The following is an 11,878-nucleotide window of genomic DNA, read 5'->3' on the forward strand; positions in this document are numbered from 1 at the left end:
ATTGAATTTCTCCTCCATCCCTAGTCTCTAACACATTGTGCCAATGTGACCAAGTACAGTATACAGCATATGTCTCCATATTCCTCTTCGTTCATCCAACATTATTTATTTAGATGATGGAGGTTGGATGCCCTGCCTTTTCATGAAACTACCTCCGATCTGGAAGCTGAGACTTCAATACTTTGGCCACCTCATGAGAAGAGAAGACTCCCTGGAAAAGACCCTGATGTTGGGAAAGATGGAGGGCACAAGGAGAAGGGGACGACAGAGGACGAGATGGATGGACAGTGTTCTCGAAGCTACCAGCATGAGTCTTACCAAACTGCGGGAGGCAGTGGAAGACAGGAGTGCCTGGTGTGCTCTGGTCCATGGGGTCACGAAGAGTCAGACACGACTAAACGACTAAACAACAACAACAACCTCCGATATTGACAGGCACAGACTGAAATAATCGCTGGACTCTGTTGTGCTCCCCCACCAAGATTTTTCTTCTTCTTCTTGCAATGGTAACTGAGTTGCCAGACAGGAAAGGAACAAGTTTAAAAACAATTAGTACACGTGGTGTTCATTCTTGGCTCATTCCACATCCTCATCTGCCTGAGAATACACAGCAGTCCTTCATGAAAAATGTTTTTGAACTAATGAGGTATATTTGCATTCCCCCTAGAATGGATTTGGAATTTTTCATCTACGCTGCGCCATGAAAAATGGATGTGTTTTTCACAGAGGTAATTTGAACATAAACCATCACATCAATGGAAAGACAACCTTTGCAGAAACTTTTTAACTTAGCTCATTCCATTTGTTTTCACTGGGGAAGGTCAGACTTACGCGAGGGATGTAAATTTCATGCACAAAACCTAGATGCTGATGAGATTTGTTTTTGTAGATAATCTGTAGCAGAGAAATTTTTCATAATGTCACTGCAAAATAAATTAAAATGTTCATCTTCATATGGCTGGTTCCATTGCATTAAAATAAATGTTGCAAGCTCGTTTAATTAGTATAGTTAGGAATGTCTCTTCCCTGCTTCACTGACTCTCCAAATCACAAGTTAATTTGTCAAAATCAGACCATTGTTTTTCCTTCATTCTTCATTACTGGAAAGACAGCCCCATTTAAATAAATGTTTATGCTACAGAGAGCAGAGCAGTGAACAACCCCAAATATTTTTATAAGCCAATGTTAGAAAAGTTTCCTGTTCATAGAACTATGATGTCTGGGCAGGAGTGTGTGTGTGTGTGTGTGTGTGTGTGTGTGTGTGTGTGTGGTTATTGGATATTTGACTAGCTGGAAAGGTACAGAATTGAGTGGTCCCTTATAAGTGATCGTGCAGTATACACCATCTCTCATGCTGGCGGCTAAATGTACTCAGAAGCCATTTCCTTCTGTGTTTTCAAAGACAAAGGATGACATGAGATACAATCTCTATAAATTACCCTAATCAAATCATCCTCTTCAAGAACTCTTGGTTAATCAATTATTCCGTGTTTTGTAGTCCTTATGGCTACAGCTTTTAAAACAGTGGCAGTGTTCCTTCCTTAAAACTACATGGGTTGCATGTCTCCATGAACCTACCCATTAAATGCATTCCCAAAAGAAATTCCTCATAAAATCTATTCTAAAATGAAATAATTAATTGGGGGCAAAGGGAGGGGGCAATAAGCATGGGAGAGCAAAATAAAAATTTAGTAAAATTTTACTAAGGAGTTACAGCCACAATATAGTCCAGTGCTAGGCATGATTAGGTTACAATCCTTAACACGCTTTCCTGGGAGTAAGTCTCTCTTTGAACTTTGAGTACTTCTGAGTAGACATCTATAGTAGTGCACTGTTGAACTCCACTGATTTCAGTGTGAATTCATTGCATGATGGAATGTGACCTATGTCTGCAGAAGCATTTTGGAAAGGCAGATGTTGAACTGGAATCAAATACATATTCAGATAACCATCAACAATGCAGAAACAAAATGTTAGCAAAGCAAATATGGCCAGTTCCTTGGGAAATGTGGTGGGTTTGTGGTGTGTGTGTTTGTGTGTAAAATATTACTTATTCTGTTTTCTTAAAGTTAAACTATATGCTGCTGAATTACTGAAGTTTCTAAGTGGTACCTTGGTTCCTGAACGGCTTAGTTGTCAAACAAATCGGCTCCCGAACACCACAAACTCAGAAGTAAGTGTTCCGGTTTGCAAAATTTTTTGGTAGCCAAATGTCTGACGTGGTTTACGTGGCTTCCAATTCAGTGCAGGAAGCTCCTGCAGCCAATCAGAAGCTGTGTCTTGCTTTTTGAACAGTTTTGGGAGCCGTACGGACTCCTGGAATGAATTAAGTTCGAGAACCAAGGTTCCACTGTATATGTGAAAATCGAAAGGCATACAATGGATAAGATCAATTAAAATTTATAATATAAAGGTGCCTGAAGTTTAGTGCTATTTTTCTGGAAAAATAGGTACTGAAACTCACCATGAACACCTCCCTTGTTCTCTTATAATGGCAATGGTGCCCACCTGAGAGGTGTCAGAACTGAATTCCGTTGAGTCTCCCCTGGAAAAAAAACACTGTTGAAGTTCAAGAGGGAGAAGAAAGCTTGTCTACTCTCAGCTGGGAGGGAATTCCACAGAATCGGGCCTATAGTACTGAATGTACAGCTTCTGGAACATGCAGAACATGAATCTGAGCCATGGCGGACCTCTAACAGAGACTTCCCCAAATATACCCAGAGCCGTTGCATTACCCCCAAATGGTCCTCCTAAATGAGAGTTTCAAAACAGCAAAATGATGGGGCACTTGTTCCTTTCTCTTCCCAACATGCATTTCCTTATGGCTTACCTGTCTCCCCAGGTTATTTCTTTGTACAGCTTGTCACCTGAGCTGCAAAATGAAGCGCTAACATTCTATTCATTAGGCTTCTCGGCAGAGCAATATGTTAGTGTCTTTTAGAATCTATTACCACTATGAATCTGATGATGCTTTGGTCTGGGGGATCAATCTTACTTTTCTGGCATCACAATACCCTTGAGACCAGCTTTGTGCCATTAATAAATTATGTAATTATCTAGAAACTTGAATCGGTGCGCAACTCCCCGACTTCCTGGTAATGGTGCATCGAACACCGGTGATGAGCGCCTTGACTTGACGGCATGTTGGAGTAGACTTGCATGCTGAAAAACAACACAACACAACACAACACAACACAAATAAAATAAAATGGATATTCTTAGGTAAGCAAAGGCGGTCACTTAGATGAACCTGATATACCAAATGCGGTAAATCTGACACTCTTTTCTCTCTTTCTTTTTTGAAACAATTTTTTATTCAATTTTCAAGAATATAAACATTCAACAAAACCAATTCTGAATCCAAATATCAAGATTACTCTGAATCTTCTGACTTCCCCCATCCCTTCCACGGGCCCTATTTATCCTATTTTCAACTGCATATCACTATTTTTCCATTTTTTAAAATCTTTCTAAGTTATCCATACATACTGTTACAAGTGTGTTAATCTGTCACTCTTATCTGATGCATCCTTGGCTGTCTACATAGACAATGGGAAGGAATGGTTGGTAGAACTATATTCTTAAACTCTTATATAATAATAATAAATTTTTATTTATACTCCGCCCTCCCTGGCCAAATATGAATTACAATAAAATGTAATATAAAACAACAACAACAACAACAAACAAACAAACAAACAAACAAACAAACAGTTAATTAAAATGCAGCTTAAAATGCAGCCTCATTTTAGTAGTGGCCCATAAATCAAGACCATAAAGGGAGGAAACATCAGATATTCACCCGAGCCAGCTATCCATGCTGGTCCTATATGGGCCAGCAAAAAAGCCAAGGAAAAATTTATATACCAAATCCCAAGCCAATGGCCAGGCGGAACAGCTCCATCTTGCAGGCCCTTCAGAAAGATGTCAAATCCCACAAATGTCAATACACACTATTTTTAATTTTAAAGCACACTTGAAGCACATTTCCCCCCTCAAAGAATTCTGGGCACTAGAGTTACAGTTACCGGAAACCCTTAACAAACTACAGTGCCCAGAATTCGAGTGAAGTGGGGGGGGGTGTGCTTCAAGTGTGCTTTAATGGTATTGCTTGTTAGGTATAATTGTTTAATTGTCCATTGAAATGGACAATGCCTGAATGTGTATTGCTAAAGGGAAATTCCACCGAAGGTAAGAAGGAGCAGCAGATTGCCTAACAGTTGATTAACTAGTAATGTATCTCTGCTGGCTCTGTCATATGCCTACATTAGATCACATGGTATTCTCGCAAATACCCATTTAGAGGGAGTTACTGTATCTTAGATCTCAAGTCACCGTAGAAGGAAGGTGTGCAAATGAGTCTCCTGGAGAGAGCAGCTTCCAGTTGGAATGCAGGATAATGGAGTCTGTGTGTGTGATGAGAAAGACCTTTGATTTCAGGTCTGTTTGGGACTAATCTTATATATTAAGAAGAAGTACCTGTGCTTGGGGGACGCGGGTGGTGCTGTGGTCTAAACCACAGAGCCTAGGGCTTGCCAATCAGAAGGTTGGCGGTTCAAATCTCCATGACGGGGTGAGCTCCCGTTGCTCAATCCCTGCTCCTGCCCACCTAGCACTTTGAAAGCATGTCAAAGTGCAAGTAGATAAATAGGTACCACTCAAGCAGGAAGGTAAACGGAGTTTCCATGCAATGCTCTGGTCCGCCAGAATCATTGCTGGCCACATGACCTGGAAGCTATCTGTGGACAAACGCCAGCTCCCTCAGCCTGTAAAGTGAGATGAGCGCTGCAACTCCAGAGTCATCTGCGACTGGACTTAACGGTCGTGGTACCTTTACTTTTACCTTTACCTGTGCTTGGATAAGCACGTGGTTTTATGCAACTGTTTGGATGTTGCATTTGTTTCTGGGTCTGTTTGAAGAAAGTTATTTCAATACAGCTTTCAAAACCATATTTTGGTCTGGACAATTTTTATTCCAAGAGGAGTCCATTTTTATTCATCCTGTTGCTTCAAGCTGCACAGTATAAATATCTGCAATATAGGTTGTATGCTGTCTCAATGAAGTCTATGTGGATGGACTGAGTCACTGGGAAACACCAACCTTAACAAATTTTGATGATTAATTTCTCTTGATGATGATGATGATGATGATGAAACCCCACCCTTCTCTTGTAATCACATTGTTCAGGGATGCTTGCAGTAGTAGTAGTAGTAGTAGTAGTAGTAGTAGTAATAATAATAATAATAATAATAATAATAATAATAATTTATTACTTATACCCCACCCATCTGGCCAGGCCTCCCCAGACACTTTGGGTGGCTCCCAGCAGAATATTAAAAACACGATATAACATCAAACATTAAAAACATCCCTAAACAGGGCTGCCTTCAGATGTCTTCTAAAAGTCAGATAGTTGTTTATTTCCATGACATCTCACGGGTGTGTGTTCCACAGGGCGGGCACCACTACCGAGAAGGCCCTTGGTGCTGGACCTCAGTGAACAATGGGGGTGGAGACGCTCCTTCAGGTATCCTGGACTGAGGCCATTTAGGGCTTTAAAGGTCAGCACCAACACTTTGAGTTGTGCTCGGAAACGTACTGGGAGCCAATGTAGCTCTTTCAGGACCAGTGTTACATGGTCTCAGCGGCCACTCCCAGTCACCAGTTTTGCAATCACTTGTAAACACCTCTGTCTGCCTATCTGCCTGTGTGTACATCAACATGCTGTAGTCGCTGAAGTTTGGACCAGAGAGTACTATTTTTCTAGAAAGAGAGGTGCCAGAATTCACCAAGAGCACCTTCCTTGTTCTGTTATAATGGCGATTGGGCCCACCAGAGAGGTGCTGAGTTCCTGTGAATTCTGGAAAAAAGCCCTGGGACTAGGAGACCTAAGTTCAAATGCCCACTCAACTATGAATTCCACATATCTTGAATCATGGCTGCTTCCCACCTTTCAGGAAAAACCAGACACACTCTTCTCTTAGGTTGATTTTAGTTCACTAGCAAAGATCTCTTTTATTCAGTTCAGTGGCTTTGCCAGGGAAACCAAAGTTAAGCTGCCTGTAATAAATACATTTATTGGTTAGACAGTAAAAAGTACTGAGGAGTTTAAAATAAATTCAGAGTTATTTAAACTTAATTTATGATCAGGAAAATAAACCTTCTTAGGCCATTAATGTTTTTTATCTGGGCCATCAAATGTCACACGCTACTGGTTTTGGATGTAAGGTCACTGGAAACAACACGTCAGAGTTGTCACCCACACAAATCAAGCAAAATTCCCTTAAAAATAAAAATGTCAGGGGCAGAATAATAGGGCAATAGTTATTTCATGCCGTGAAAGATTTGTAATATATCAAGGGCTCACCTTTTCCCTTTCTCTTTATATCACATTGAACACGAAATATAGTTCCCTTTAGCAGATTCAAAATAAATGTGGTTTACGGGCTAAGTATGGTGTGACTGGTGACACAGCTAGCAGTGAATGCACACCATCGGAGTGCAGATATATCTAATTTAAAAGTATGCATCCTGCATGTGCTGCAGAGGGAAATGAAGGAAGGTAGCCCATCTAGGAGAAGGGAAACTCTGACCCTAATCCTCTGCTCTACACAGTGGTACCTCAGTTTTTGAGCGTTTGAAGCCGGATGTTTCAGTTTTCGAACGCCAAAAACCTGGAAGTAATTGCTTCTGTTTTCGAACGTGCCTCGGATGTCGAATTTCACCATTGAAATTGAAATTCTCCCTTTACACTTCAGTTGTCGAACGTTTTGGAAGTCGAACAGTTTTCCGGAATGGATTACGTTCGACAACCGAGGTCCCACTGTATTCATTTGCGCCCCTAGCAAGCTACAGCTCCCAGAATGCTTTGAGGGAAGCCATGACTGTTTGAAGTGGCATCATATAGGGCCAGGCCAAGTCATTTGGCACTTGAGGCAAACCAGTGGGTATGTATTGCATTTATATCCCTCTCTTTTTTTCTCCAAGGAATTTGAGGCAGTGTACATGGTTCTCCCCCTCCTCAATTCATCACAATCTAGTTTATCAGGTCCTGGTCCAACAATCTAACCACCACGCCACATTGGCACTAGTGTGTGGGCTGAATTTGTGCCTCCAGAGCATAATTTTACTCCAGAGGTGCTGCATTCACCCTGCCTCTCCCTGCCTTCTTTAACCTTGCCACACCACGGCGTAGGATCAGGCCTCAAGATCCCCATTCTGTAACTCATCTTCATTTCGATCGTTAGCCTCTCTCTTAAGCCTCACATCCCACAACGAGATACTTCTTCATCACTTATATATGTCTTTCATGCCAGCTGAGGATTAAGTTGTTGGTGTTGATTAATTGTATTCATCGTCCTCTACAGTCCCCGTAGTGTTGTAAACCATGGTGCTAGATTGTAAAAAAGTGAAATATATCTGAGGAGCACAGCTTCATGTTCCTTCATGTGCTCAGAAGTTGCCGCTTGTGCTCCAAGTGATAGACACGTGCATTTTAGAATAAAACCCTATTTCTACCGGCTCCTCACATTAATATGTAAAACTGGCCTGCGGAAACCAATCTGAGGCTCATGGTGCACTCTCCCTCTGTCATCAGGATACAGAGAGGTACACAACTAAAGTTGTCCCCCACAGCATAGGACAGTGGTGCAGGCTGTCAAAATCAGTGTGCAATGTGGCATGGGAAAGCTGCTGCCTGAAGAAGAAGAAAAATGATTTTAAAAAGTCTCACTGAGCATGCCCAGTCTATGCAACAGAGGTTTTGAACTCCCATCAACCCAGGCCAGCAGGGGTGCCAATTCGAATAAAAAATTGAAGGGGGCCAGGTATTCCCCCGTCCTGGGTAATCGATCACATGACCTGGCACACACACACTATTTTAATAGCAATGCCCATCAACTTGGAAGGGGGCAAACCCCTCAAATATTTAATGGGGGAACTGAAGGAACCTTGGCCTCTAGGAGTCAGCTCCTATGCCAGCCGTTACATGCCAGTGGTAGTCTGAAACATCTGGCAGCAACCAGATTTGTAAAGGCTGCTCTGGAATGTCAGTTGCAATGATGATGTAGACACCACTTGATTAGCATGGTGATGGTGGCAGGATAAAAATGGGAGTGGTCTGCCTGTTGAAAGCAGGACCGCTTCCTGAAAGATGATATCATAGTTGACAGGTTGAGAGGTCAACCATTTTAGCATTGCCCTCTTCATTGTTTTCTTTGCCTGACCGGACTGTGTCCTTTATAACTCTGATAATATCAGAAGAGGGGGGCAAACTAACATACAATCCAGAGGTAAAATTCATATTTGTTGACGTGAAGGTGGGTTCCCATGAGGCAAGACACAGTGATAACAGCAAGAACCTTTATTGAACTACGTAACTGGGAAACAGAGGCAAAGCAATTGCTTATATACGTTTCTGAAAGCCTGGGCCACTCCCACTCCCAGCGGGATTGGCTGTTTAAACTTCCAAGCTGCAAATCACGACTCAGAGTTCAAGGGCCAATGGCAGAGGCCCAAATCCTGAAATGTTCCGTGATTGGACATCATGTATCAAATCAGAACACAGGAGCTCAGAATCCTTAGTCCAGACTCAAGCTCAGGCAAACACAGACCACTGAATACATAATATTTGTTGTTCCACCTACACTTGTCTCTGGTCCTGCCCAGCACTGGCATGTGGCCCCCCAAAAAAGTTGCCCAGAAGGAAATGCAGATTTTGGACTGAACAATCCTTTCCCACTTCCCTGCTCAGTCTTCAAGGTAAAGCCTGCATTTAATGATGAGAAACTAAAAATGAGACCCAGGGATCTGGGGAGTGGGCAGAGGAGAAAGAAATCTCAAGTGATTCCTGGGATTCCTTTCCAACTACAATTCTATGATTCTATGAAGCCTTCATGAAATGTTTACTGGAGTTTTCTCTCCCCACTCTGCCAAATGACTAGACCTCTGGAGTTCATTCTGAGGTTTGGAGTGACAGATATTTAAAATGGAATATAATGATACAACACTTATTCATTTTTCTCGAGTCGAAAGGACGCCCTCTGTGCCTTGAGGCACCAAATTTCGCTCAGAAGTAATTTCTAATATTGCTTCATCTTATTACTTGTAAATTCAATATAATTAGAGGCATATTCAGTTCATTACCACTCTGAACTTTTGCCCGCTTCCCCCCACCCCTTTCTTTTCAGTCTGCTACCTTTCAAAAACACTTTGCTAAAAGTTTGCCTTACTGTCATTTTTTACAAGGGAAATAATATGTTGCAACCAATCATCGGTTAAGTTAACATGAACTTAAAGTGCGGAATCATACATATTCTTTCTTCAGTGCTCAGACACAGAACAAGAAATATGGTAAAGGGGGGGTGTCCTACGAAGTAGCACCCAAATTCATATGTCAATAAGGAACTTCAATAATTTTAAAGTAAAGCAGTCTGACATGTTTATTTCATTTTATCAGTTTTTTTCCTATATTCCATGGGCAGATCCACCATACACTGAAAGCACACCCACAATGCACATTTAAAGCATTCCCCAAAGGAATTCAGGGAATAGTGGCTTGTTAAGAATGCTCAGAATTGTAGCAACTACAGTTCCCAGAATTCTTTGGGGGAAATAGTTTGCTTTAAATGTGCATTGGAATGTGCTTTAAACGTACAGTATGGATCTGCTGTAAATGTGAACTCAGCCTTGGAGCATGGGACCATATGTAGCCAAAACTGTGCCATCCATGCACAAGAGAAAGGGATCCATATGCTAAGATAAGCCTAAGCCTTCCAACCCAGGAGCTTAACTAGACCTGCTTAGGTCTCCCCATTTGGCCCATGGCATAGTTTGGTCCAAACCCTGCTCACCTGTCCATCATCTGACATCAGGTGCAGGAAATTCAGACCCACAAACTAAACAAGAAGAATTGGGACTTGCACACTGTGTGTGGTTAAGTCCAGTCAAAGGCGACTATGGGGTTGTGGCGCTCATCTCGCTTACAGGTCGAGGAAGCCGGTGTTTGTCCACAGACAGCTTTCCAGGTCATGCGACCAGCTTGACTAAACCACTTCTGGTGCAACGGGACACCATGACAGAAACCAGAGCACATAGAAACGTCGTTTACCTTCCCACTGCAGTGGTACCTATTTATCTACTTGCACTTTGAGGTGCTTTCAAACTGCCAGGTTGGCAGAAGCTGGGACAGAGCAAAGGGAGCTCACCCCATTGTGGGGATTTGAACCGCCAGCCTTCTGATCATCAAGCCCAAGAGGCTCAGTGGTTTAGACCACAGTGCCTCCCGTGTATCCTGAAACAGCACATGGCACCCTGAACAGAAACTCTCCACACTGGCATTGTGTTTAGGCCCCAAATTTTAATATATAAACCTTGGTTCCCAGTTCACTAGATCAGAGATTTTGGGTTGGGTGGGGAGACTTGAGAAGGGAGACTTTTTTTCTGAAAGAAAACCATGCACACCAGGGCAAACCACATGTTTGGCCCTGAGGCATGACCTGAATGGAGACCTTCTGTAGCCTCACAACTGAAGGATTCCCACTGAGCTCTCAATGCCCTGAAAAGACACATTTGCACACAGCTGAGAGTTCCCAGCTCAGCATCACGGCTCCTAGCTGTGCTCCGGTTTTCTTTGAACTTCTAAGATTTTTAACCTTCATAACTTGTTCCATGAATTTTTCAATTAACAAGCACATAATTAAATCAACTGATTAAACAGAGAGGTTTGAGTTGATAAAGTACCATTATGCACTCCGACTGCAATGGGGCTCTAATGATATGTAGATTGCGCTCAAGAGCAATTGCTCTCTCTTTTCTGCTACGTTTTCGAGGGTCCCTTTCCCGCGTTTGGTTCATTGTCAAGGCTTGGCCTACTTGAGCCGTGAAGAGCCAACAAGAGAAGCAAGACAGGAAGGAGTTGTGTGCAGAATGACAGGCTTACATGTGGTTTGCAAAAAGTGGAGCAATATTACAACATCAACTGGACAACATCAACATGCCCACGTTTGTCTTGGGTCGGAGAGTAACTTCCAGGAATGAATCAGCGCCAAACAACAAATGTGTCACTTAAAGTTTTGCTCCTCTCTTTAAAAAAAACACCACAATCATGATCAAAACCTAAGCTTGGATCCTAGAACAATAGGCAAGTAGGGTCCTAGAATGCAACAACTGATTGGCTTGCAGGAAAAGACCAATCAGACTCCAGGAGGAAGTTAATCAGTCTATTAGGCTGGTAGGATCATAGAATGCAACAACTGATTGGCCTGCAGGAAAAGACCAATCAGGCTCCAGGAAGAAAGCAGAATCAGCCAATCAGACAGGACTCATTGTGTAAACAATGTATATAAAAGCCTGAGGTTTGAGGGGCAATTCAATCACTGTTTTACAAGCTGCAATAAAGAGCATAGAATCACTACAGGACTCCAAGTATATTTCACTGGCGACAAAGGTAGGATCCTGCTGAGCTGTCTGCCGCGCACCGCACACAGCCGCCACAGGCAACACAGCATCGCACCGCGCATCCAGGCTATAGCTCCAGGACCCAAGGACCCAGAATGGTGACAGACAACAGCTTCATGCTGTTCAGCCCAGCCGCAGGAGACTGGGAAGGATACGCCACCCGCTTCCAGTTCCTCCCGGAGGCAAAGGTCATCACCGACGCAGCCAAGAAGAGGGCTACCTTCTTCAGCGTCTGTGGAGAAGAAACGTTTGAGATCGCCTGAGCCCTCCTCGCTCCCGCAAATATCGCGACTGTTCCCTGTGACACGATAATGGAACGGCTGTAGGGGCACTTCTCACCACAGGGCTGTGGCCATTTCCTCCTGTGCTGTGATCTTAATCTATTTGGCTCAAGAGGAAATATTCTATTGATGCCAAATA

General features: G+C 42.8%; 1 long non-coding RNA gene across 1 annotated transcript; it reads right to left on the reverse strand.

The window, feature by feature from the left end:
* Window positions 1–452: 452 nt before the first annotated feature.
* LOC307200108 lies at window positions 453–2,539 on the reverse strand. Its single transcript, XR_013832328.1, has 3 exons — window positions 2,465–2,539; window positions 832–923; window positions 453–510 (listed from the first exon to the last, which is right to left on the reverse strand). It is a non-coding gene; the product is annotated as an uncharacterized lncRNA (long non-coding RNA).
* Between the last annotated feature and the right edge of the window lie 9,339 nt (window positions 2,540–11,878).

This window comes from Podarcis cretensis (assembly GCF_951804945.1).
Source record: "Podarcis cretensis genome assembly, chromosome: 12".
Lineage (NCBI taxonomy): Eukaryota > Metazoa > Chordata > Lepidosauria > Squamata > Lacertidae > Podarcis > Podarcis cretensis.